At 38.4% G+C, this 23,706-nt stretch overlaps 1 protein-coding gene across 8 annotated transcripts in view; it reads left to right on the forward strand.

Annotated features, from left to right (window-relative positions):
• Positions 1–23,706, forward strand: part of NCOA2 (nuclear receptor coactivator 2) — a 275,210-nt gene that overhangs the window by 121,526 nt on the left and 129,978 nt on the right. Inside the window, exon 1 of one of the 8 annotated variants that reach the window (XM_036829933.1) lies at positions 17,312–17,332. The exons of the other annotated variants lie outside the window; for them this stretch is intronic. The gene's annotated coding sequence lies outside the window, so the exon portion shown is untranslated. Of the gene's footprint in view, positions 1–17,311; positions 17,333–23,706 lie in introns of those variants that run through there. 8 annotated transcript variants of the gene reach the window in all.

Raw genomic sequence — 23,706 nt, forward strand, 5'->3', positions numbered from 1 at the left:
GGAATGAATACACTGCACTGGGCAGGACTGGGGGCTGAGCCACATTTAGGCCATCGAAGTAAATCCTCCGATGGTGAGACGATGAGTCGAACACAGGGGTAGTGGCAGAGGTGATGGGGTTACATAAGCAGATCCGAGCAGTACTGGAGCAGTTTGGTAGGAAGGTAGTAATCGAAGGCTCAGGGATGGAGCACTCATTCCAGGTCCGACAGACGACCTGGCTTTGTCTTCTCTGGTTACCCAGGGTCCCTGTGATCTACATCATGCTATTAGCACAAACTGTTCAGTAGATTTTCTATACTTACAAAAATATGAATATGAGAAGGTTCATAGCAGCTTTATTCATAACTGCCATAAAGTGAAAACAATCCAAAGGTCTATCAGCAAGAAAAATAAAATGTGGTATGTACACACTGTAGAGTATTGTTTAGCAATAAAAAAGAAATGAAGTACTGATATGTGTTACAAAATGGATTAGCCTTGAAAATATTATGTTTAGTGAAAGAAGCCAGTAATAATAGGCCACATGTTGTATAGAATAAGCAAATCGTTAGAGATAGAAAGAAGGTTAGCGGTTGCCAGGGACTGGACTGGGAGTGGGGGAGATGGGAGAGACTGCTAATGGGGCTTCTTTGTAGAGTGATAAAAACGTACTAAAACGGACTGTGGTGTTGGTTGTACAACTCTATGAATATATTGAAAACCATTGAATTGTACAAATTTAAACCATTTGAGTTGTATTGGATGTGAATATCTCAATAAAGCTATTATGAAAAATATGAATATGGGAGTAAAGTCACCCTTAATTTATCTGGAAAACAGAAGACGAGCTGGTAGAAACAGGCATATAAAATACATCAAGAAATGACAGTGAGGAGATAGCATAAAACTGGAAAAAAAACCCCTTAAATGTGTAACAACAGGAGAATGGATAAATTATGATATATTCATCAAAAAAGAAATGACAGTAAGAATCCTGATAATTAACAAATCCACATAAAACTATTAATAGCTTATAGATGTGACCTAAAATTAGCATTTGTACAACATTTAGTATAGGAGTAAAATATCTTTACTTAACTCTCCAACCCTTAATACTACTATTAATATATTACCGAAGAACACCATTTAACAAGGCAATGAAACAATATAATATAGTTTAGAAAGATTTTATTTTAACATGCAGAGATTTGGGGTCTTTTAGAACACTTTCAGGGTCAGTTTCATTTAACTGAAAAATTTAGCATATTGGACAACTTCAAAGAAGAATCATTAAACAATTTCTTACCTAACTTTGAGTTTTTTAAAAAGGAAAGAGAAGATTATTACTTGGAACAACAGAAAAGGCAAGGAATAATAATGATGATGATGATGATGTAGAACAAAAATGTAGAATGGTAGAAAGCATGCTCTAATTAGGAAGGTAGAATAACAACACAGATCAGTGTGTAGGGTTTCAGAAGGAAATTGGGTAGTTGAGCCGCTCAACTCTTAGGTGACTTCTGTCAGTTATACTCTATTGCAGAAATACTTTGCAAACCATTTTGGCCCTTTTGTCTTATTTTGTTTTTATATGATCACTGGACTAATTAGGAAGAAACAAAAACTTTACTGTTTTAATAAGGAAACCAAGGAAATGAGAACCTATAGGGATTGTCCACGGTTGGGATTGGGGAGTACGCGTAAGCGGAGAAACTCCCTAAGCTTTGCCTAGAAAGAATCTTAGAAATTGTCTTAAGACAAGGTATTTTGGCTTTAGTATATTTATACTTTATCATTTTGTTATTGATTCTAAAGTTATTTTACTTGTAAAATGAGACAGAAAATAGTAGGTAAAATTTAGTAGCTAATAGAGAATGAAAAATTATCAGAAATTTAAAAATACCATGTATATGTAGATGGTGTCTATGTTTTTAAAAGGTCTGTGTATCAGAAGTTTAGAGAATTGTTTCAAAACTTGTAGGCATACCTACATTTAAAATTTGGCACTCAGAAAGCTTTGCTGCAGTATTTTTTAATTTGCTTCTTAAATCCCCTCAATTTGCTATTCTTTAATGTTAATCTTTTTTCCCCCCAAGAGCAAGTCCCTCATCTTAGAGGCTGGAGGATTTATTTGTCTTTCCTGAGAATTTCCTTCCCTTATCTTTTTAATTGCAGTGCTGTTATGGGTCCTGTCCCAGATTTCTTTCTTAATTTTTCTCTCTTTTCATTTAATTTAGGCATATCCATTTCACATTAGTATTGTGCCTCTTTTTATCTTGGAGGAAGCAACTGGAATTCTCTGAGTGTATTGTAAAATTCTCCTATTTAAGTTAATGGCAAACACTGAAATATGTCTGTGATAATTATGGGATCATTAATAGAAAGAGGAACAATTCTAGATTTTTTCAGAAGTCTTTTCAGTCAGTATTTTACATTATATGTAAGTTGACAAAAAGCTCTTTGCGAAGTCTAGTGTTACTTTGAGCAGAGTGAGCTTATTTTTTAGCCAAAATATTTCTGCCATACTACCAGCTACACAGCCTTTATGATTTTTCAAAGGTCTTCTTATTTAAGCATAGGAACCACCATTCATCCATCCATCTATCCATCTATCTATCTATCTCAGGATTTTTGTCACAATTTTTTTTAAATTAGAGAACATGTATTCTGCTGTTTGGTCACATCTGTCCCATCCTAGTTCTCTGAAAGAATTGTCAATTAGAGTCTAGTTCTTTGTGTTGGTGTTCTAATTAATTGGGAAAGGGAAATTTGCTTTTAAGTCTATGTGAAAGCCCTTGCTAATTAGAAACATTAATTCAAAATTTCTTTCATATTTTCTTTGCTTAACGTGTTCCTCTTCAGTTGGCTCTGATTTTTGTTTGTTTGCTTTTAAAATTAGAGTAATACTACATTGATTTAACTCATTTTAATATATCAGACTCCTACATATAAAATAGTTTAAATAGTTGATTGTATGTACTGCCAAATTATTCAGTTTAAAAATAGGACTCAGAAGCGTTATTTAAAATATTAAGTTCTCCTTATATATTGAAAATAGAATTCAAATTTATATGATTTTGTATAGTATTTTTAGGTCTTACAATTCTTTTAAAAGGTAAACTGTAGCTGTATGTTATTGCTTTCTTATTTCTTTTTAAAGACTGTGTTCTACCCTTTGATGCTTCCACATTACGCCTACTGCATTTGTGGTGATGATTTCAATTTACTGGAAATTTCCTGTGATTAATTAAGGATAGAGTTAGGCAAGTAAGGTTTGATAACTGTAAATGAGAGAAATAAACCGAAAATGAGAGAATTTTAGAAAGTGGCGTATTTGTACTTTTTTGAATTTTGAAGTGGTTGCTAATTTAAAATCGTCAGAACTACAGATCAACCTACTGGTTGGGTGAAAGGGCCTTTTTATTTAGCCATGTATGGGCTCTTTATATGCAGGCGTTTTAATATGTTTAATTGTAGTGTAGATCTGTTTGGGCTAACTCACTGTGACAGTTCTCCAGTCCTGAATCCCAGTCGTGGGAGACAGTGCATCAGTGTTTCTCTTGTGAACATTAGAGGTGAAATGAGTGGGGTTAGTGAGCATCTTGAGTATAAGTAGAGTTCATTTAGTAACAACAGAACTGAGGTCCTGAGTATGAATACTTTTTCAATTCACATTCTTTGTGAATTGTTGGGTTGCAAGCCATCAGTGTTTTTGTATAGGAGTCTTAGAGTAAGAATAATTGTTATATTCTAAAAGTGGTGTCTTTGGGAGAATTATTTTGTGGGAAGTTTAATCCTTTTCCTAACTATATAAATAAATATTATTTGCTTTATCATTAAAGACTATCCATAATAGGAATGTGAATGGATTTGGGGATAGAGCTCTTGTGCAAATTTATGATTGGGTATACCCAAATTGCTCAGAGAATTGTTCAAGGATGACATAACGTAAAAGAATTTTGTGATTGGTAATGAGTAGGAAAATGTACTGTAAACTTTCGACCCTATTTAAAAAAACAAAAAAAACAAAAAAACTGGAGTTGTGTAAAACACCTAGAGATGGCAAGATTTAGCATAGATTCAACTCTCACCCTTCACAGCACTTATGATCAGGTTACACTCTGTGCTCTGGAAACGTCAGTGTTTTAATGGGGTAAAAGTTGGATCTAAATTGCTTTTTGGGTGTTTGTATATATTAGAGAACCATCTAGTACCTAAAAAAAGTTCAGCATTTTACAAGTTCTTATTGTTGCTTTAGTCAAATGTTTCCTTGAAATAAGTTTGTTTGGCATAAAGTTATAAGTTAAAACTGTTTAGACTCAGATTTCTGAGATGTTTGCCAACTGCCTTAGGCTTCTCTTATCATTTAAAAAATTAAAAGTACATTTTGGCAGCCCATAAGTAGGTACTGATTAATCTCTTTGCCCACTTCAATAACCTCAGAAGGTTTAGAAACACAATTATTAAAAGCAATGCACAGGTCAGTTTTTAAAATAGAAAGCATCAGAGGTAAAGTTATTTTTCTAGTAAAATGCATAAGTAGCTTACATATATTGTTATCCGTTGGTTTGTAATTAATGTATCTCTCTGTTAATATTTCTGATGACGTTAGAAGTCTCTTTTAAAAAACTGGGAATGAAAGAGTAGTTTTCTTCACTGAAAATATTTATTTTTTCATACGTGTTTAACAAATCTCCATAGATTGACCAGTAAAAGGATTATTATTTTACATCTTCAAAGAGGATTTCTATTTAGGAAAGTAGAATGGTCTCTTTTTTTCAAACATTAAACATTCAGTTTAATGCTGTTTTCTAACATGAGATCCCTTGGTATGATTGTATCAGGTAAAGAATCGAAACTATATTATAGTTTGCGCCGATGACCTAACCAGTAACCAGGTTGTTCCTTTTCTTGTGTTCCCTCCTCGCTTCCACCTCCTGATCCCCTCATTTGGGTTGATTTGTAATCTGACTCTTGTGACAGATGTTAGGAGGTAGAGCAAAGGGATTCTCTGCTTTTAGACCCACAGGTTAAGAGACTGCTCTCTTAAATCTATGGTCAGAAGAAAATTTCTTGAGCCTTTTAAAATTACTGTTATAAAAGGAAAAGCACAGGGTAATATAAACAAAAATGACAAAGAAAACTTAAGGGAGGAGTAGAAGAGACATGAAGATAAGTCAGACAGACACTACTAAGGATGTTTTGGAGGAGTGGGTAGGCTTTTCGTGTTGAAGCATGTGCTTTGCTTTGACTGAATGTGGCTTAATTTCTGTAAACAGACCTCCTTCTGGGGTGAATGTGTTTTAGCCATGTCTGTACCTGTAGCAGAATACTGGTGATGAAAGCTTAGAGGCAATTTAAAGATGGGAGAAGAGAAGTGAAAAAGCTTCAAGTTTCAGAGATACTGCAGATTCTACCAAGTTTGAACACATTTTGAAATACCAAAAAAAAAAAAAAGTGTTTTCACAACTCTATTTTTCAACTATTTACAACTCAGTGTCTATAAGTTGGAAATCAGTTGACTCAAAATACACGTACTTTAAAACATTTCTTTCAGTAGTTTTACGCCTGTGTGCAGAATCGCTACATTTTCCCAATCTCCTGTTCCAGTTTCCTAGAATCTGTCTGAACTTTCTCCTGTGGAGAGTGGAGGGCTTTCAGCTAGGAACTTCCTTGACTAGGCAGTGATTCAGGAGTGAGGATAAGTTCTGCTAGCTGAATGTGCAGAAGCCATGTTGGCAAACACATGGGCTCTTGGCTAGAGTGCAAGCACATGGGGTCAGAAGCAGAGCGTCTTCGGTCGTTCCGGGTCGCGGTGGCGTTTCTGCGCATCTCAGCGTGGCCAGAGCCTGCCCACTGCGCCGTGGCTCACCCTTTGTCTAAAGCTTAGCAGAACAGAGCGCTGACATGATCCTGGTTTTAGTTCTTGATGTTGAAAGCACTAGCATGTAAGCTCTGGAAAGCATTTAATCACTGTAGTTTCTACACAGACAAGTCCAGTGAGAGCAGCTTTTACTAATTTACACTGTAAGAAGTTGAGTATTTGTTCTCCTAAAAATCTTACTTTATTAAAGCATTTAATTTAAAAACGGGAAAGACCTTTTCAGTTTTCCCATTAGAGAACACAAAAGAAAGCGCATAATGACTGCTTATTACATAAGCATAGCAGTTTAAATTTACAACCAGGGTACCAATTACAGGTACCTTTAGTCAGTTGAAATGTAAAAAATTAATATTAATAAGCTTAGTCTCCTTGGCAGTACTCTGGTGCTTACTTTGCCCCATTTCTTTGAGTATATTATTTTCTATTAACTAAAGAAAAAGACACCGCACACCTGTCATTTACTGTACTGCATCTTGTTTATAGTTAAGACCAGGAGTGAATGTTTATTTGAAAGATGGCAAAGAAAGGGTTCCTCCTTGCTTTAAGGAAATGTTTAAAAAATTTAAAAAGCATATGCCTGTGTTGCTTTTTTTAATGGGCCAGGATATATTTTTCAACATATTTCTTCCCTTTTACTGCATATTACAAATAAACAAAATATTAACAAAATGAGCATTCTGAAGTGCATTCATAGATTTTTAGTTGCTAATTTAATCTGCTTTGAAAACTCCTGCAAAGCAGGTACTCTATTTTAAATAAATATGGGGTAGGTAATCCATCATTGTTGTCTTTATCTTTAAACTAATTGCTCTTAGGTATGTGTTCAAAATAAATGAATTCAAGCATGATTTCATACAGCGTTCTTTTTTGTTAACCATGCAAGCATATTTATTTGAACTGACAGTATTGACATCTGTTGGTTAGGCAGATTTCAAAATAAGTTTTCTTGTGCACCACAGAAGCAAAAGTTTCTTCAGCGAGAGCAACTACAAATATTTAATTTTTATTTTTAGTTGTTGTTGTAAAAAGAGGTAGGGGTGCCAAGCTGGCAGGAAAGGCTAAAGTAGAATTTTTATTGTAATTTTTTAATTTTAAAGAAAATTTACATAGCAAGGAAGTGCAGGCTGTCTGGGACAGCACTGAACATAATTCCAGGTATTAGGATATGATTTCCGTCAGTAAGAATAACCTGTCAACTAGGACAGATGATTTGCATGTAGGTGATGGAACTGTAATCATCTTTATTTCTGAGCATCTTTGTTTTAGAGCTGAAAGAGGCCCTAGGAATCATGTAATTCCTTCAAAGTTAAGGCCTATAGTTAGTAAACAATTTTCTGGCTGTTGCATAGTTACTTATGGGCTGTGCTGGGACATGAATCCTGGTTCTCACCTTCACAGTTCAGTGGTTCATGTTACCAAACCATGATGCTTCCCTGATTGTTTTTGTAAATGAAACATTTTCACTGGCTGCTGTTAGTCAATCAAAGGTGGTATATGTTGAATGTGGTAGAATTAGTAATTGGGGTTTCAGTGAATGTGCGTTATATGTAACGCATGCCTTATGTATAACCTAAGGCACCCTAAGCTATTTGATTGAAAATTAAAGTTTCAGCCTAGGCGTATCTATAAATTTTTTTTATTGAGGATGAATTTAGGTTGACAGAATGTAAATATATGTATTTTGTATATTGGTTGCAGTTATTATAAGAAAAGCCTGCCCATGTTTGCTTTGAAATATATGAACTCAACTTGGAATATTATGGTACTATTAAAAATTATATTTTCAAAGGCTGAAATAATAAAGAAAAATACTTTTGCGATGCTGTTAGGTGACAGTGGTAGGATTCATTTTTATACAACTGTTTTAAAACTATGTTTTGTTAAAAATTGTTAATCTTTGTTAAATAGTATCTTCAGATAGTAGAAATATGAGTGTTTCCCTTCTTTCTTTACTTTTCCCTCCTTTTCACATTTTTTCCCTAGGGAACATTTTTTCTTATAAAAACAATGAACCTGTTGGGAATGAAATTATAAATAAATTTATTTATAAATTTATCCTTACAGATAAACTGAGTAGATAGCTGATAATATCATACCTATAATTTTTTAAGCTTAACAGGACCTCCTCGCCAGAAAGATACTTGCTCAACCTTACTGTTAAAACATTAAAACTATACTTACACCTTATTCCTCCAGTAACTGGTGTTACTACCTCTGAAAAGTACAGAACTTGTATAGCATTCATATCAGGTGCTGTTCTGTTTTACTTGTGCTGATTCATTTCATACGACAACCCTTAGGGAGGTAGTGGTGCTGGTGGTACTCTTTCACGGGAGAGGAACCTGAGGCACGGAGGTGTGAAATAATTTTTCTGAGGCAACACGTCTAGTGCAGCCAGTGTTTAAACTAGTCTGGCACCGGAGCCCATAATCTTAGATATTACATAGTGGTTACTTAGATGTTGCATTGTGGTATAGAAACGTGACCTAGGAAGAAAAGATTTAGGAAGAAGTAGTCAAGCTATGTCTAATGTAAGATTTTTGCCTACAAACTGAATGCACAGATTTCTGTTTGCTGCCATATCATATAAAAATTGCTACATTGAGTATCAGTAAATTTAGAGGATATATTATAGACTAGATGGTCTACTGGCAATTAGCATGCAGGGGTGGGTCTCAGTGAGCTTCCCCGGTAGCTGAAATAGTGGGGCAGTGGGTCTGTGGCACTGCCAAAGGGGGAGATGGGCCTTAAATATTAAGACAGGACAGAGGGCAAATGGTGGTTCCAAGAATGGGTTCCAAATGAAGATCACAAGGGCAGACTCCAAATCGTAGAAATTGATTTCAAGACCAGCTGCTTCTCATATGGGCAACTCTACCAAGCAGGAGAGCAAGGATTTATAACAGAGGTTTATAATTCTTCTGAGAAACCAGGTAGACTCTCTTCTTACATAGTAAATAACATAGGTCTTTTCCTAATTTACTTATTCATCATAACGGTTGTGAAAGTCTTCTCAGATAGGTGTGAATACTTTCATTTTATGGAGATTAATGATAGAGAGTATTATGGCCAGAGGCAGTCAGTAGTGGAGGCTAAGTTCAAACAAGACCTTCTGACTCCAAGTCCATTGTTCTTGTTGTCTAGATATGTACTTCACAAGAAAATGTTGTCATTATTCAAAGCTCCAAGGATAAGTGTTAATTATTTTGGGTCCAAAAATTAGATGATATAACCTTATCATTTCAAAATTCATTTAACCAGAGATAATTTATTGAACTCTGACCACTACAAAGTACTATGTTAGCTGCTCAGTGGGAAAAAAATGAATCCCTTACCTTTAAGAAGCTTATAGCGTAGTTGAGGTTGACATATAAACATTAAAAAAAAGACCAAGGTGTTTTTTGGGGGGTTTTAAAAATATTTATTTATTTATTTATTTAGCTAGCTGTGCTGGGTCTTTGTTTGCAGCATGCAGGATCTTTTAGTTGCAGCATGCGAACTCTTGGTTGTGGCATGTGGGAACTAGTTCCTGACCAGGGATCGAACCCAGGCCCCTGGCATTGGGAGTGCAGAGTGTTAGCCCTTGGACCACCAGTTTTTAATTCATGTGTAGTATACATAGGCATTCCACGAGTGCCCCAGAGCTAGGTCTCCTGCCACATGCCTACATCCAATAAGTGTTTGAATGAACAAATGAGTCCAAATTAGGGCACATTGGTTAGGGAGGGGTTTATGGGGGAAGATAAAACTTGCGGCAAAGCCTTGGAAGACAACTAAGATTTGGATACCTGAAGAGAGGTGGTGACGGTGTAGCATTCTCGGCAAGAGATACAGCTTGAACAAAGAGCAGGAGAGGGGAATGAGCAAAGCCAGAGAACCCTTTGTGTAGAGGAGGAGTAGAGGACACACGTTGAGCCAACTCTGAGGCCTTTAAACGCTGGGTTAAAAGCCTTTTCCTTTCATTCTCCAGGCAGTGGCTGCCATCAGAGATTTACATCTCAGGATCTGATGAGTGAGATTACCAAAGTGACATTTTATGTTGATTGATTTGCTCTTGGTGCACAGGGTGAGTTTGGGGGTGAAATGGAGAGGAGGAGGCCAGAGGCCAGGAGAAGAGTGGGAGGCGAAGGCTTGGTCTAGAACAGTGGGCGCTGCGTCCCAACTGGACTGCGGGTCCTGCCATCAAAAAGGCAATCAGTAGATTGAAAGAGGGAAGTTCAATACAAAAAAAATTACAAATAGGATGAGTTACAAATAGAATGATCATCTTAAAGTTAAAGAGAACCAGTGTGTTGTAGTGTTTTCTGATCGAGAACTACCAAGATAAAATCTTATTTGGATTTTAAATGTTTATTCTTCTTTACCAATTAAAAAACACTTTTTTGACCCCTTTTCTTTGGATTATTTATAGCATTCTCTTTCTTTTCTCAAAGATAACGCTGTCTACAGTTTGTTATTTATTGTACCCATGCTTTTTATTTTTGCTTTTTACTTTTACTCTTTGTGTTTTTAATTGTTTATAATATTTGGTATTATTTTGTATGTTGTAAAACTTGGTTAAATATCTCACACTGCCCATTTTGTTTTGCAACTTGCTTTTTTCCTATAACATTGTTTTGAGATAATGTCCATGTATTTGCAAGTCAGTCCAGTGTACAGCATTCCATTATATGAACATGTAACAATTTGTCCATTTTCCTCTTGATGAACAGTTAGGTTGTTTCCAGTTTTTTGCACTTATAAGCATTCCAGCAGCAAACGTTTTTGTGAATGCCAACTTGTGTACATGTGAGAATTTCTCTGGGGTATTACCTAGGAGGGTAATTGCTGGGTTGTAAGATATGCGATTTAAGATTTAATTTTTGACAATGTTAAGGGTGTGGAATGGTATTTCATTTTACTTTTAATAGACATTCTCTGATTACTATTGAGATTACACATTGGCCATTTGGGTTCTTCTGAACTGCCTGTTAACACATTTTGCCCATTTTTCTATTGGGTTATGTTTTATATATATATATATATATATATATATATATATATATATATATATATATATATATATATAAAACATAAATTTTTTTTTTTTTGCTGTGCTGTGCGGCTTGTGGGATCTTAGTTCCCGGACCAGGGAGCGAACCCGGGACCCCTACAGTGGAAGTGCAGTCTTAACCACTGGACCGCCAGGGAATTCCCTTTTATATTGATTTAGAATTATTGATATAATCGAGATACTTCAGGTTGGCATTTTTAACTTTTGGTTAACTCTGTTCCTTTGGTAGTCTGATAAGACTGTGTATCAACTATGATTCTAGGCAACATTATATTCAGTAAAAATGACCCCTGATTGGTTAACTGCATCTTGAATAGGAGGATAAATGAAATACAAATACCTGATGCGGGAGCCCTAGCTTTGAGATTCCCTGGGTGCAGTGAGTCTTATAAACAAGCATTTCCCCCACAGGGACTTTGGAAGCTTTGCCTGTGAACTTGTTGAAAGAGATACTGGCTGCTCTGGAGCAGGAAACATCTCAAGGGGCAGCTCCTGCACCCGTCCAGGGTACAACTGATCCTTGGTCTGGTGGAAGTACTTCCACAGCGGAGTAGAGCCTAATGCTCCCTGGCTGACAAGCCCTGTTCTGGCCTGTATCCTTCTCAGGAGACTCATGCCAGATGTTGCCTGTGGTCGTTTTGAGTGTGAATATTTAGTTGAACCTAAGAAAACCCTTTAGTGAGTGTCGCAGCTATATTGGCACTTAAAATTATCTGAAAGAAAGTTAAAGAATTAGCTTCTGATAAATATGATACCTCCATGAAATATTTTTAATTTTCTCATAATGAATTTTAAAATATAATTTGTGCATCTTGATTATGCAGTCCTGATCCTAAGTAATAGTCTCTGTTAAGGGAAGGGGGAAGTGTCATCATTTGTGTCTGTGTGGTTCTGCTGCGTGAGTTTAAGTTGGTCAAAATGGAGAGCGGTCAGCATCAGTCGTTTTCCTGCCAGGTTCTGATCATTTTCAGTTGTTTTTTGATTTTCACTAGTAATCGACCTAAACCAATGGGACTCAGCTGATGGCTTGTGGGCCCCTGTTGGAATACATACTTCTTAGGCATGTGGTCAGATTTCTCCAGATTTTTAGCTCAGCCCATCAGTGTGGTTTTTCTTTTTGAAGGAAACGTATTAAATCATGTGATTTAATAGGAAAATAGTATTTGGTAGGTGAAAAACATTTTATATACATTTTAGGAACATATTTATCTTGAGCCAGAGGGATGTATACTTTGCCTTATTCCATTTAAAAATGTAAACAAATATATTTTGGTTCACTTGGTAGAGTTGTTCAGTTTGACTTCTGGGTAGATACGTGTATGTATACTTGTATTATTTTTAATAAACTATTAAAATTTTTCAGACCTTTAGCTAATCCTTGGTAGACTCATGTGTGGTCGACTGCCCTAATTCAGAAATAAGAATTTGACTGACCCTTGATTTTTTAGAACAAAAGGAAAGTGCTAAAATTAGTGGTAGAAACTATAGGCTTACCTTAACTAGTGATTTAAAAAATAAGAGGCATAAATATGCCTTTTTCTTTTTTTCTAGAAATGATGGTACTGTATATATAAAAACGATGGTTCTAAAAATGATGGTACCGCAGAATGCATGCCCTCCTTGCTCACTACTCCAGTTCCTTAAAGATAAAAAAGAAATACCGTCTCTTTTGGATCAAAGCAGAAATTAAGGCAGCCTTCCTAGGCGTTCTCTTCCCTCATTGGCTGCCAACTGCCTTAGCTGGACTGTGCTTTTATCCACTGGCTTCTTGTCCTCCTCCTCTCCCCAGGCTGGTATAAGCCTATTAAAGTTGCGTATTCAGTGCATTGAGAGACCATGGTTTGTTCGGCAGGATGTATCCCTCCCACAGCATCCCAGCCATGCCCCTATCTGGGCTGTGATTCAAGGAGCTGCAAAAAGAGTGACCCTGGTTTCCTTTTTCCATGTCAGGAACCAAGTGTCACTACTTTGCCTCTCTCCTCTTCTTTATGTAGAAGTACTTAAACGTGTATAGATTTGAGCAATTCATAGGAGTACTCCCATATTACAGGAGGATTGGGCGTGTTAATTATCCTGTGTATGTGATTGATCATTAAATTTACGTGAAAGTTAATACAGTATACATTACTATACGGTTAAAGAACCATATGTTAATACATATATGTTAATACAATGTATATTACTGTAGTAGGTAACGAACCAAGTCAGATGCTGGGTGTGAATCCAAGCTCTGACACTTAATGTAAAATGGGGATAAGATAAATGTCTGCTTCTTAGGGTTGTTATTAAATGAGATAATGTGTGTAAAGGGCTTAGCACTTACTAAGCACTCAGTAAACATTGACTGTGCTTAAAATCACTTTAATTTGAAGCTTTGATATTTAGGTGCTTGCTAATTTCTTTTGCGGTAATTATTTCATAATATCTGCTGTATGTACTGAAGTTTTTTTAAATTGAACTTTACATGTTTTACTAAACTAAGACTCAAATTTCACTGCAGTGTTTTCCCATCATATTCACTATTTGCCATATCCTAAGCTTTTTCCTCTAAATGAGAACATTTCACATGATTTTGTCATTCCTTCATCTTTTCTGTTAAAGCATATTGTCATGTTAGCAAAATGTAATATGCTGTTTTATCTTTATGATGACCTATCATATGAACCCAGATAACGTGGCTTTTCCCAGAAAAATGTCCATTCACTAGTTCATGTTTCAATAGTAACAGTGATTCTTTTCATTTTTGTTAAGCTCTTTGTAAATATTTTGAGTTGTTAATCACTTTTTAGCCAGGAACTTCTAAGGAATAGTTTTTTCTATCAAAATAAGTGATATTGGCTATGTTTTTATGGAAAACAAATTGACAGCCTTTAATATCTTAAAAGTGGGAGCTGCATGTTAGTGTACTTTTCATTCATTTTCGTGGTTGACTGTATAATAGTGCCTGTGATACTTAACACTCGAAGCTGAACATTTAAGCTACTGATTTTTTTCTTCATTATTTTGTTTAAAGAAAATGAGTAGGTGTGGTGCCTAGCTCAGCACCCAGCATAGATAGGCCCTTAATCCTCGTTAAATTCTTACCCCTTTGGAGGTATTAGGGCCAAGAAATATTTTTGAAATATGAAGATTTATTTCCACTCTCTGAGCATGTATTCACACATTTATAATATCTAAGCTACTGGTGAATTGACTTTATTTGCTTTTGTTTTAGATAGCTTTTTAAAGGAGGGCTGTGGTTCTAACTCTCTTTCTCAGTAGAGGTGTTGAATACAGAGGAGCGACTTAGAGTAGATATCTTCTGTCAGGTTTTCTTCACACTTTATATTTGGCTTATCCCTCTGACTAATAAGTCTTGTGTTTAACTCCCCAATCAGGGACCCAGTGCAGTGAATTTGTTCTTTATTCAGGCATTTTAATTTCTCATTTACATATGGCATAGTTTGTACCAGTCATAAGACTTTTACATGGCGGATCTCCACTCAATAACAAAATACAGAAGTATGTAATAAAAGTTAGTACAAGGCTTGAGGGTTTTACTGAGTTTGTCTTTTTCTTATTTATTCATTGCTTTGACATATTCTTTAGTCTTTGAAGTTTGGGCATAGTCTGAGACTCTTCATTCTAATCCTAGCTTTGTATTTAAATCACAGTAAACTGTTATGCACCCAATTACTATGTAATACTTATTTCTTCATCTAAAATTTTATAAATAATAGTAATTTCTCTCATATGTGTTTTAGTAATAGTTAATTTTTTGCTCTAAACCCCTTAATTGTCTCTGGAGTAAAATGTTTTTGAAATACTACAGAATTGTTATGGGTGCCATCAAATTTAACAATTTAAGCTTATATTATTTACCAAGGTATCATAATAACTGCTATAGAGAATACAAAGATGAGTAATACACAGACTCTGACATCAAAGAGCTTAAAATCATAGTGCTGGGCTACTTTCTTAGGGTATACTTAGGGTAAAATAAGTACATAGTTAATAATAACCGTGATATACAAAGAATATAGTAGTTTTTTACATTTGTGTCCTCAGTTTCTGATACATTGCCTGGCACATATCAAATGATCGATACGTATTTATAAATTGACTGTAAGGTGCTATTAGAGTAGTTGGTGGTTTTTGGGGATTGAGATAGGGAAAGGTCTCTTGTGTAAACGGCTGAGGGGAGACTTCAGAAGGACGTGGCTATTGAGGTGATAAACCTTGGAGGATAGTAAGGTTTAGATGGGCAGAGAATGGCAGGGGGACACTTCACTCTCAACAGAAAGGGACGGACTGCACGAATGATGTGTCAAGTCTAAGAACACTGGGCACTCTAGTTTGGCCAGAACTGAGACCACAGAGCCAGAGGAATATTTGCTTGGAAAACCTAGAAAACTAGGTAGATTGCACAGGCCTCTGAATGCAAGATCCCTATTTGATTTCACAGGGAATAAGAATAAGAGAACTGACATTTTTTAAGTCCCTACTGCATGTTAAGAACTGTGATAGGTGGTTGTTAATACTCATCACGCTTAATCCTCAATGATTTGAGGATTTTACTGTATGGTGATTTCTATGCCCAAGTTCAACATGAAGGGACCATGGCACTGAAATTTGATACTGACCCTGGGATAAGTAGAGAAAGGGGGAACCTTGACACGTTGGAGACGTTCCTGGGGAAGCCTACTTCAGAGATGAGGAAATTCTGGCCATTGCAGAGGAATAGAAAGAAGGAGATGTGATCAAGAGAAACTGTAAAAGTATTATCTAAAGATCTTGGAAATTGATTGGGTTTGAAGATTGAGAGAGAGGGAGGAGTTACAGAAAACTTACTGGGTGACAGAAAATGAGAAGCAGCAGATAGAGGAGGGGGCGTTTCCTCAGAGAGGTGAGGGCTTCAGTTTCGGACACATCCAGGAAAGAGGTCTGTAAGGGGCTGAAAGTTGGGCACTGGAGCTGAGGTGATGTCGTGAGGCTGAAGCGTGCATCGCGTCCCGTTTTACAGATGTGATCACAGGACCTGCATCAGCAGATGCGATCTGCAAGGAGTGGCTTTATAGCCAGAAGCAAAACCAAGGGTGTTGTTCAAGTAATAGCCATAGGGTTTGGGGGTGTGTTTGTTTGTTTAGCTTGGTGGCAGGGAGAAGTAGACTCAACACAGGTCAGGGAGGTGAGGTAGGAAGAGAAGCATGATCGTGCAGTGTCACTGAAGCCAAGTATTGAAAAAGGTGTTCTGACAGAAGCTGAATTGTACCAGCCTTTAAGGAAATGGTGAGAAAACGGATTTATCCGTGGCCCTCAGGAGGGCCAGTGACCCTGTGGCCTGTTTGGGAAGGTGAGGAGGCAGTGTTGGCTGTCCCCGTGATGGAGGCCGGCTACTTGTCTAAAGGTCTAGCAGAGAGCAGCAGAGTCCCCAGCTGCTGAAATGTCCCCAGTTTCTCTTCCTTGCTCACCCCCCTCCATTTCTTTTTTAACTCCTTAGCACTTACCGCTAGCTTGCATATTGTATCTTTTACTCACTTATCTGTTTATTGTCCCTCTCTAGAATGTTAAGGCCAGGAGGGCAAAGATTTTTATCTGGTTGGTTGCTGTATCCACAGTGCCTACAGATAGTAAGGACCTCAATGAATAGTTGAGGAATAGATGAGTGGAAGTCATAGTGATTTGCATAGCAGCCCTTTCTCCTTTTTTATACTGCACACTTACTGAACGGAGCTGAATCATCTCTGTACCCCTCATAATGCCTTGCGTATTGTAGCTTATGCATAAAGTTTTATTTACAGCAGCATCAGAGGGGAAAAACTGGGGATGTGGGACTCGACTGGTCTGAGGTTAAAATTTTGTTCTTACTGATCTGACTCTGATGAGGTGACCGAACCTCTCTCTAAGCCTCATTTTCCTTAGCTGTAAAATAGGGATGAATTAATACCTACGTTACAGGGCTGTAGAGAGGATTAAAGAGAGAATACATGGCAGATTGGCTGGCATGTAGTTTGTACCTAATAAATAACTGGTGTTTGCAATTTTTCTATTGTGTAACCTTGAGTAAGTTATTTAACTTCACTGAGCCTCAGTTTTTTCTCTAAAAGGGGAAGATTAAGCCAGTGTCATATGGTATTTGGAGGAAGCAGTGGGACACCACGTGCGAAACACCTAGCTGGCATAATGCCTGCACACTTGGGGATCATTAAGCATAAGTACCCTCTATTCTTTCTGTGTAGAGTGTAGTGGGTAAGGACACAGACTCTGGAACCGGACTGCGTGAATCCAAATCCTGCTCCGTTTACTTACCAGCTTTACTTGACCTCTCTGTGCCTTAGTAAACTGTGAGACAGGATAGTACCGCCAGGATAATATTGCTGGGAGGAAAAGAGATAAGAATATCCATAAACAGCTTTACCAATATCTGACACATGGTAAGCGCTAAACGTGTTTGATTTTTTTTTAATGTGTCTTTATTGCTTTTTTTCTCCCTTCAGTCTGTTAAATAGTTTTGACCTGATGTAATCTAAGATGCCTTGCTTGTAAAGAATGGGGCTTCTATATGAAATTGGCCACGTTTAAGGGGGAAGTATAATAAAACATCAAAAATAATAGAACTACCCTCTCATGGAATGGCCTGACTGGCTAACGTAGCCGTGGTCTTGACTCCCCTGTGTACAGCCAGGAAACAGCTGCACTTGGGTTCCCGTTGCTGGTCCACATCCACTCAGTAGCCACGACAGGCTGGTTTAGGTCTACCTCTGAAAACCTTTTTTGTCAATTTGCCTCCATTTCTCTGCACCCTGCCTTCTGCCAGCTGCTTTCTAGGAGCGGGTGGGGATGTGGTCTGAGCAAAACCCAGGAGGGAGCGGCAGAATCGGAGAGACGGGGTGAGTAGCTGCCAATCCGGAAACCTTCCTCTGCTGCTGGGGGAGGTTTTCTTTACCAGCACATCACTTTTCTAAGAAAACTCCAAGAGCATATCCCTAGTCGTGCCCCTTGATTCTTCAGTCCTATCAAGGATAAAAGCTCTGTCTTCAAAGAACTACCGTTTAGGGTATCACCGAGGGCTTGCCTGGATCTTTATTCATGTCTAAAGCTTCCGGAAAGAGAAGTGGCTACTTCAAAGCAGCAGATTCGGTTTCCACTCACGCAGCAGCTGGTGTTGCAGAATCTGTCCTGTGGTGGTGGCGTCCTCCCTGCGTTAGCAGAGGTTCTTCTGGATCTTCTCCGGGTGTGATTCGCGGCCGCGCCAAATCTCTCTTCCGCTCTCGCCCCGGTGCTGGGGAGGCAAGCAAGCCTTCCCCTCTGGTGCCGATCCTATCGACTATAGCGACTGCCCGGGGTGCTGGGTCGGAAGAAGGGAGAGGCCACACTCAGGCTCGCAAGCGATTCATGAGCAGTGCCTGCTGTGTCGGGGGGGAAGGGGCAACCACAGCACGTGCGTGGTGCATTTGCCAGGCCTCGCGGATTCCATGACAGGGTCCAGCCTTGAGAGACGTAGTCTCATTTCGTGTCTCAGTATTTTTGCCTTTGAATTAGTGTACATCAATTACTCCGTTCCACAGTAAAATAGAAATAAATTGGAAATCATCTATTAGCTTGGATTATATAGAGTTACCTATGTGTGTTTTTCATGGCTTGCTTAAGGAAGATTTTAGATATCTAAGTTATTCTTAACTTCTGTCACTTCTGAGCTAATAAGTAAATTGTTCTCTAACCTTGTTGTTGAGCTTCTCTTGCTTAGTTGGCATGTGGTTTTATCTTCTGTTTTGTAAGTTTGGCAGAAAATACTCCTAAATTTGGGGGTAATTTTACTTAATGGACTACTAATAAACTAACACGAATCTCTCGAAACCGTGGGCACACAGCAGGTGGCTCTGTTAGCGTGGAGGTTATGATCAGTATAGAAGAGACCAGATGTGTCCTTCCCAAAGGAATGGTCATGTGTTTGTTGTGCTTTGGCTTCCCTTCTTAGAGGCTAGAGGTAATTTTTAGTCTAACCACTGAGTTCTAAATGTATTACTTCATATGAATTGAAGTAAACTTTAACTATTCTGGCAGCTGACAAAGAACACTCTTTCATTGAGGCAGTAATGACAATGTAGAAAACATAAGCAAAGCTCTGAATATGAGGACATTTTTGACATAGCCTAACTAAAGTATGACTGTATAGAATTTTAAGAAAACTGTGGTAAAATATCCATAATAAAATTATCATTTTAACCATGTTTAAGTGTCCAGGTCTGTGGCATTAAGTACATTCACATTGCTGTACAACCATCACCAGTATCCATCTCCAGAACTTTTTTATCTTCCACAGTTGAAAGCCTGTACCTACTAGACACTAACTCCACATTCCTCCTCCCCGCCATTCCCTGGCAGCCACCATTGTACTTTCTGCCTCTATGAATTGGACTGCTCTGGGAAGCTCATATAAGAGGTTCTAATCTTTTTGAGCCTTGCTTATTACATACTCTTAACATGTCTTCACCATCCATCCATCCATCTTGTAGCATAGGTCAAAATTTCCTTCCTTTTTATAACTGAATAATATTCCATTGTGTGTGTGTCTGTGTGTGTGTGTGTGTATACCACATTTTATTTATCCATTCATCTGTCAGTGGACACTTGGGTTGCTTCTACCAAGTGAATAATGTTGCTATAAACATAGATGTACAAACATTTGTTCAAGTCTCTGCTTTCACTTCTTTTGGGTACTTACCCAGAAGTGGAATTGCTGAGTTACATGGTAATTCTATGTTTATTTTTTTTGAGGAATCATCACACAGTTTTCCACAGTAGCTGTGCCATTTTACATGCCACCAGCAATGTACAAGGGTTCCATTTTCTCCAGTATTTCTCCTTGCCAATATTTACTTTCTAGTTTTTTGATAATAACCACCCTAGTGGGTGTGAAGTGGTATCTTATTGTAGTTTTGATTTGCATCTCCATAATGACTAGTAATGTTGGAGCATCTTTTCATGTGCTTTTTGGCCATTTGTATATCTTTGGAAAAGTGTCTTTTCAAGGTCTTTGCCCATTTTTAATATCAAATTGTTTTGGGTTTTGGTTGTTGTAGGAGTTCTTTATTTACAGTGGATATCAACCCTTTATCAACTAAATATGATTTGCAAATGCTTTCTCCCAATCCATAGGTTGCCTTTTCATTCTGTTGATGGTATCCTTTGATGCACAAAAGTTTTTAATTTTGATGAAGGCCAACTTATCTATTTTTTCTTTTGTTACGTGTGCTTTTGGTGTCATATCCAAGAAATCATTACCAAAGCCAGTGTCATGAAACTTTCCCCCTATGTTTTCTTGTAAGAATTTTATAGTTTTAGCCGTTATGTTTAGGTCTTTGATCTACTTTGAGTTAGTTTTTATATATGTAAGGTAAGAGTCCAACATCATTATTTTTGCATGTGGTTATCCAGTTTTCACAGAACCATTTGTTTAAACGACAAGTATGAAAAGCCCCATTGAATGATCTTGGCACCTGTGTCAAAAATCATTTGACCATATATGTGAGGGTTTATTTGTGGGCTGTACTAGACTTAAGGGTAGGTATCTTACTTTACATATAGTCTCATCATTTCTCACAGATCTATTGTTACAACTTGCTAATGCGTCTCCCCAAGTGGTAATCATTTCTTAAACTTCCTACCTATGGAAATCTTTCTCTTTTAGAAAAACAGTTAGTTATTCATCTGCTCAGAACCTTTTATGGGTTCCTCATTCCTACAAGATGAATTTCATCCTCCTTAGCTCTGCAGACAAAGCTCATCCTAGCCTGGCCCACGCCCACCTCTGCAGCCTCTTCTCCCACCACCTTCTTTTAGGTACCTTTTGGCTGTGATCCTGTGAATGTCACTGGAGCCCGAGTGAGAAATGTGCTCTCACTCTCCCCTGCTTTTGCACCTCTTTCTCCCCTTCCTCACACACTTGATAGAGTCCTGCTTGTCCTACTGTTTTCTGAAGCCTTTCCTGGCCTTTCCCTTTCAAAGTTAAGCATTGTTTCTCTTCGTCTTGTAACAGCCCGTCTTGAGATGGCGTTTCTGATCATATAAGTTTTGCCTACTTCTCTGTTTGCCCTCCTTGATGATGGGGGTCTCTAGAGGGCAGGGCTTTTTTTGTCCTGTCCATTTTTGTATTCCCAGTGCCTGACTTAGTGCCTTACATGACATTGGTACTGAGTAAGTATTTGTTGAATGAAACAAATAAATCTGAAGCTACAAAAGAAACAAGAGTGAGAAAGAAGTGAAAGACATCAGGTCAGGAATCAAACGTGTTTTTCCTTTGTTATAAACTATTGCTGTGGCCTGTGGGGCTTTAGGGAAAGATTACTTTTTTGCCTCTAATGATATTTCCCCTCTTTTCTTGTACTTGCTATCAATATTATGATATACCCTCTTCCAAACAAGGGTAAGTAATCTTAATATTATGAAAGGAAGGAACGACTAAAGGGAAAGCAGAAAAAGAAAGAGCAGGGGTGAGGGGAAGGAGGAAGAAATCATCCACCTCATTCAGAAGCATTTAACAAGTGACCCTTGAAGCGGAGCCAGAATCGGCTCTGGTGCTAAGACACAGTGCTGTGCTGTGCGAGATGCAGTCCTCTAGACAAACACAGAACACATGTTCCTCAGCACCTTGTGTCACAAGTGCCTCTTATGCCTTTGGAAATTTAGAATAGTTGAATAATTAACTCTTTGCCTCAGAATATAGCATCTTCACAAAGAGAAGCTTTTTTGTCTCTTCTGTTTATATGGCCAGATTTGTGAATAAATGAAGACTTTCAGTCAGATCTTAGTTTAAAAAGGTTGTCAAGAAAAAACAAAAAGTGGGACTTCCCTGGTGGTCCAGTGGTAAAGAATCCACCTTACAATGAAAGGGACGCGGGTTCGATCCCTGATCAGGGCAACTAAGCTGGTGTGCCACAACTACTGAGCTCTCTGGCCTCAACTAGAGCCCGCGGGCCACTAACTACAGAGCCCACGTGCTGTGAAACCCACCCGCCACAACCACAGAGCCCACGCGCCCTGGAGCTGCGCGCCACAGCTAGAGAAGGGAAAACCTGCACGCCACAACTAGAGAGAAGCCCATGCGCCACAGCGAAAGATCCCGCATGTCTCAACGAAGATCCCGCGTGCCACTAAACTAAGGCCCGACACAGCCAAAAATAAATTAAATAAATAAATAAAGAATAAACAAATCTTTAAAAAAAAAGAAAAAACAAAAAGTCTTACTATCATATCAGTACCTGCACAGCATTCCTTTACGATCCAGTGAGCACAGCGAGCCAGGCTCTTCCAGTCCTTGGTGTGTGTGACTGTCACTCTCTCTTGGCTTCAGTTGGGAGCACTTAATACACAGAGGGTCCAGAGAATAGCAGAGTCAGAAGAGCAACTCTGGTTATTCCACCAGAGTTTAAGGAGGACAAGAAGGTGTGTTTGAGGCCATTGGCCATCATGGCCAAAGGGTATAGCTCTTCTGTTTTGTCCCTGGAACCTCAGTCCTTTCCAACATTTTAAAGAAGCAGGGCTTCCCTGGTGGCGTAGTGGTTAAGAATCCGCCTGCCAGTGCAGGGGACATGGGTTCGAGTCCTAGTCTGGGAAGATCCCACATACCGCAGAGCAACTAAGCCCACGAGCCACAGCTACTGAGCCCGCGTGCCACAACTACTGAAGCCCGTGCGCCTAGAGCCCGTGCTCCGCAACAAGAGAAGCCACCGCAATGAGAAGGCCCGCGCACCACAAGGAAGAGGAGCCCCTGCTCGCCACAACTAGAGAAAGCCCGCGTGCAGCAACGAAGACCCAACACAGCCAAAAATAAATTAATTTATTTTAAAAAAAGAAGCAGTATGGTCTAGTCTCAGCCTTTGGTTACTTTTTGAACTCTTAAGAACAGTTGGGGAAGATTTGTACTTAATTAATATGTAAATGACTAAAGTTACGAATTGAAAAAGTCTAACTGGAGACTGTGGAGTTATCCAACGTTGGGAATTTGAGATGGAAGACTTCTGGAGTCCCAGCGTGAGATGGCTCTCACGTTCTTTTTAGCCTCGTGATTTTATAATTCGAAATGGTCGTTTATCCTGTCAGAGCCTTTTAGGGAATAATGCCGGTTTCAGAGGGCTAGATTAATCAATGAGTCAAATTCCTGTGGTATTTAATCTGCTCCCTGAGGCTTCGCCATTTTTAGAATCCTGAGGAATACAAGGTATAAACCCTGATAGACCGCTAGGGTTCTCATTCATTCTGGTTAGCAGATCACCTAGGAATTTTAGCTGTAACCCAGGGGTACTCGGTGACCTCAGAGAATCAGTGCGACTCTTTGAAGTAGTTCACATGTGGACTGATTGGGAAGAGAATCACATTCGGTAGGAGATGCTTCTCAGGTCCTTGGATGTGAAGCACAGATGCTGAGTTGGAAGCGTAGTGAGCTGTTTGGATATTATTTCATTTCATGAAGTGGCAACTTGGCCAAGTCCTGTTTAGAAGTGATTGTGCTCTCTAGTCCTGCTCCTCAGCTGTCTTTTGTGTGGGTATAATCTCCCGCAGTCGTATCATAGACGTTTATGCACTGCTGTTTGCATAAGCCTTTTATTGGAAATAACCCAACAAAATAGCACTCACTGCTAGCTTAGCACAGTTGGGCCTTCTCGAAGGCACATTTTCCTACATATCAGAAGAATGAAATCTTTAGTTAATGTTAGCATGCCGACATCCACAGGCAGGATATTCCCAGATAGGCCTTCTTTCTACCCCTGGCTCACCTCTTGAGGAAGGAGGCCAGAGGTCCATATCC

The sequence above is a fragment of the Balaenoptera musculus genome, chromosome 17, assembly GCF_009873245.2.
Source record: "Balaenoptera musculus isolate JJ_BM4_2016_0621 chromosome 17, mBalMus1.pri.v3, whole genome shotgun sequence".
NCBI classification, from domain to species: Eukaryota; Metazoa; Chordata; class Mammalia; order Artiodactyla; family Balaenopteridae; genus Balaenoptera; species Balaenoptera musculus.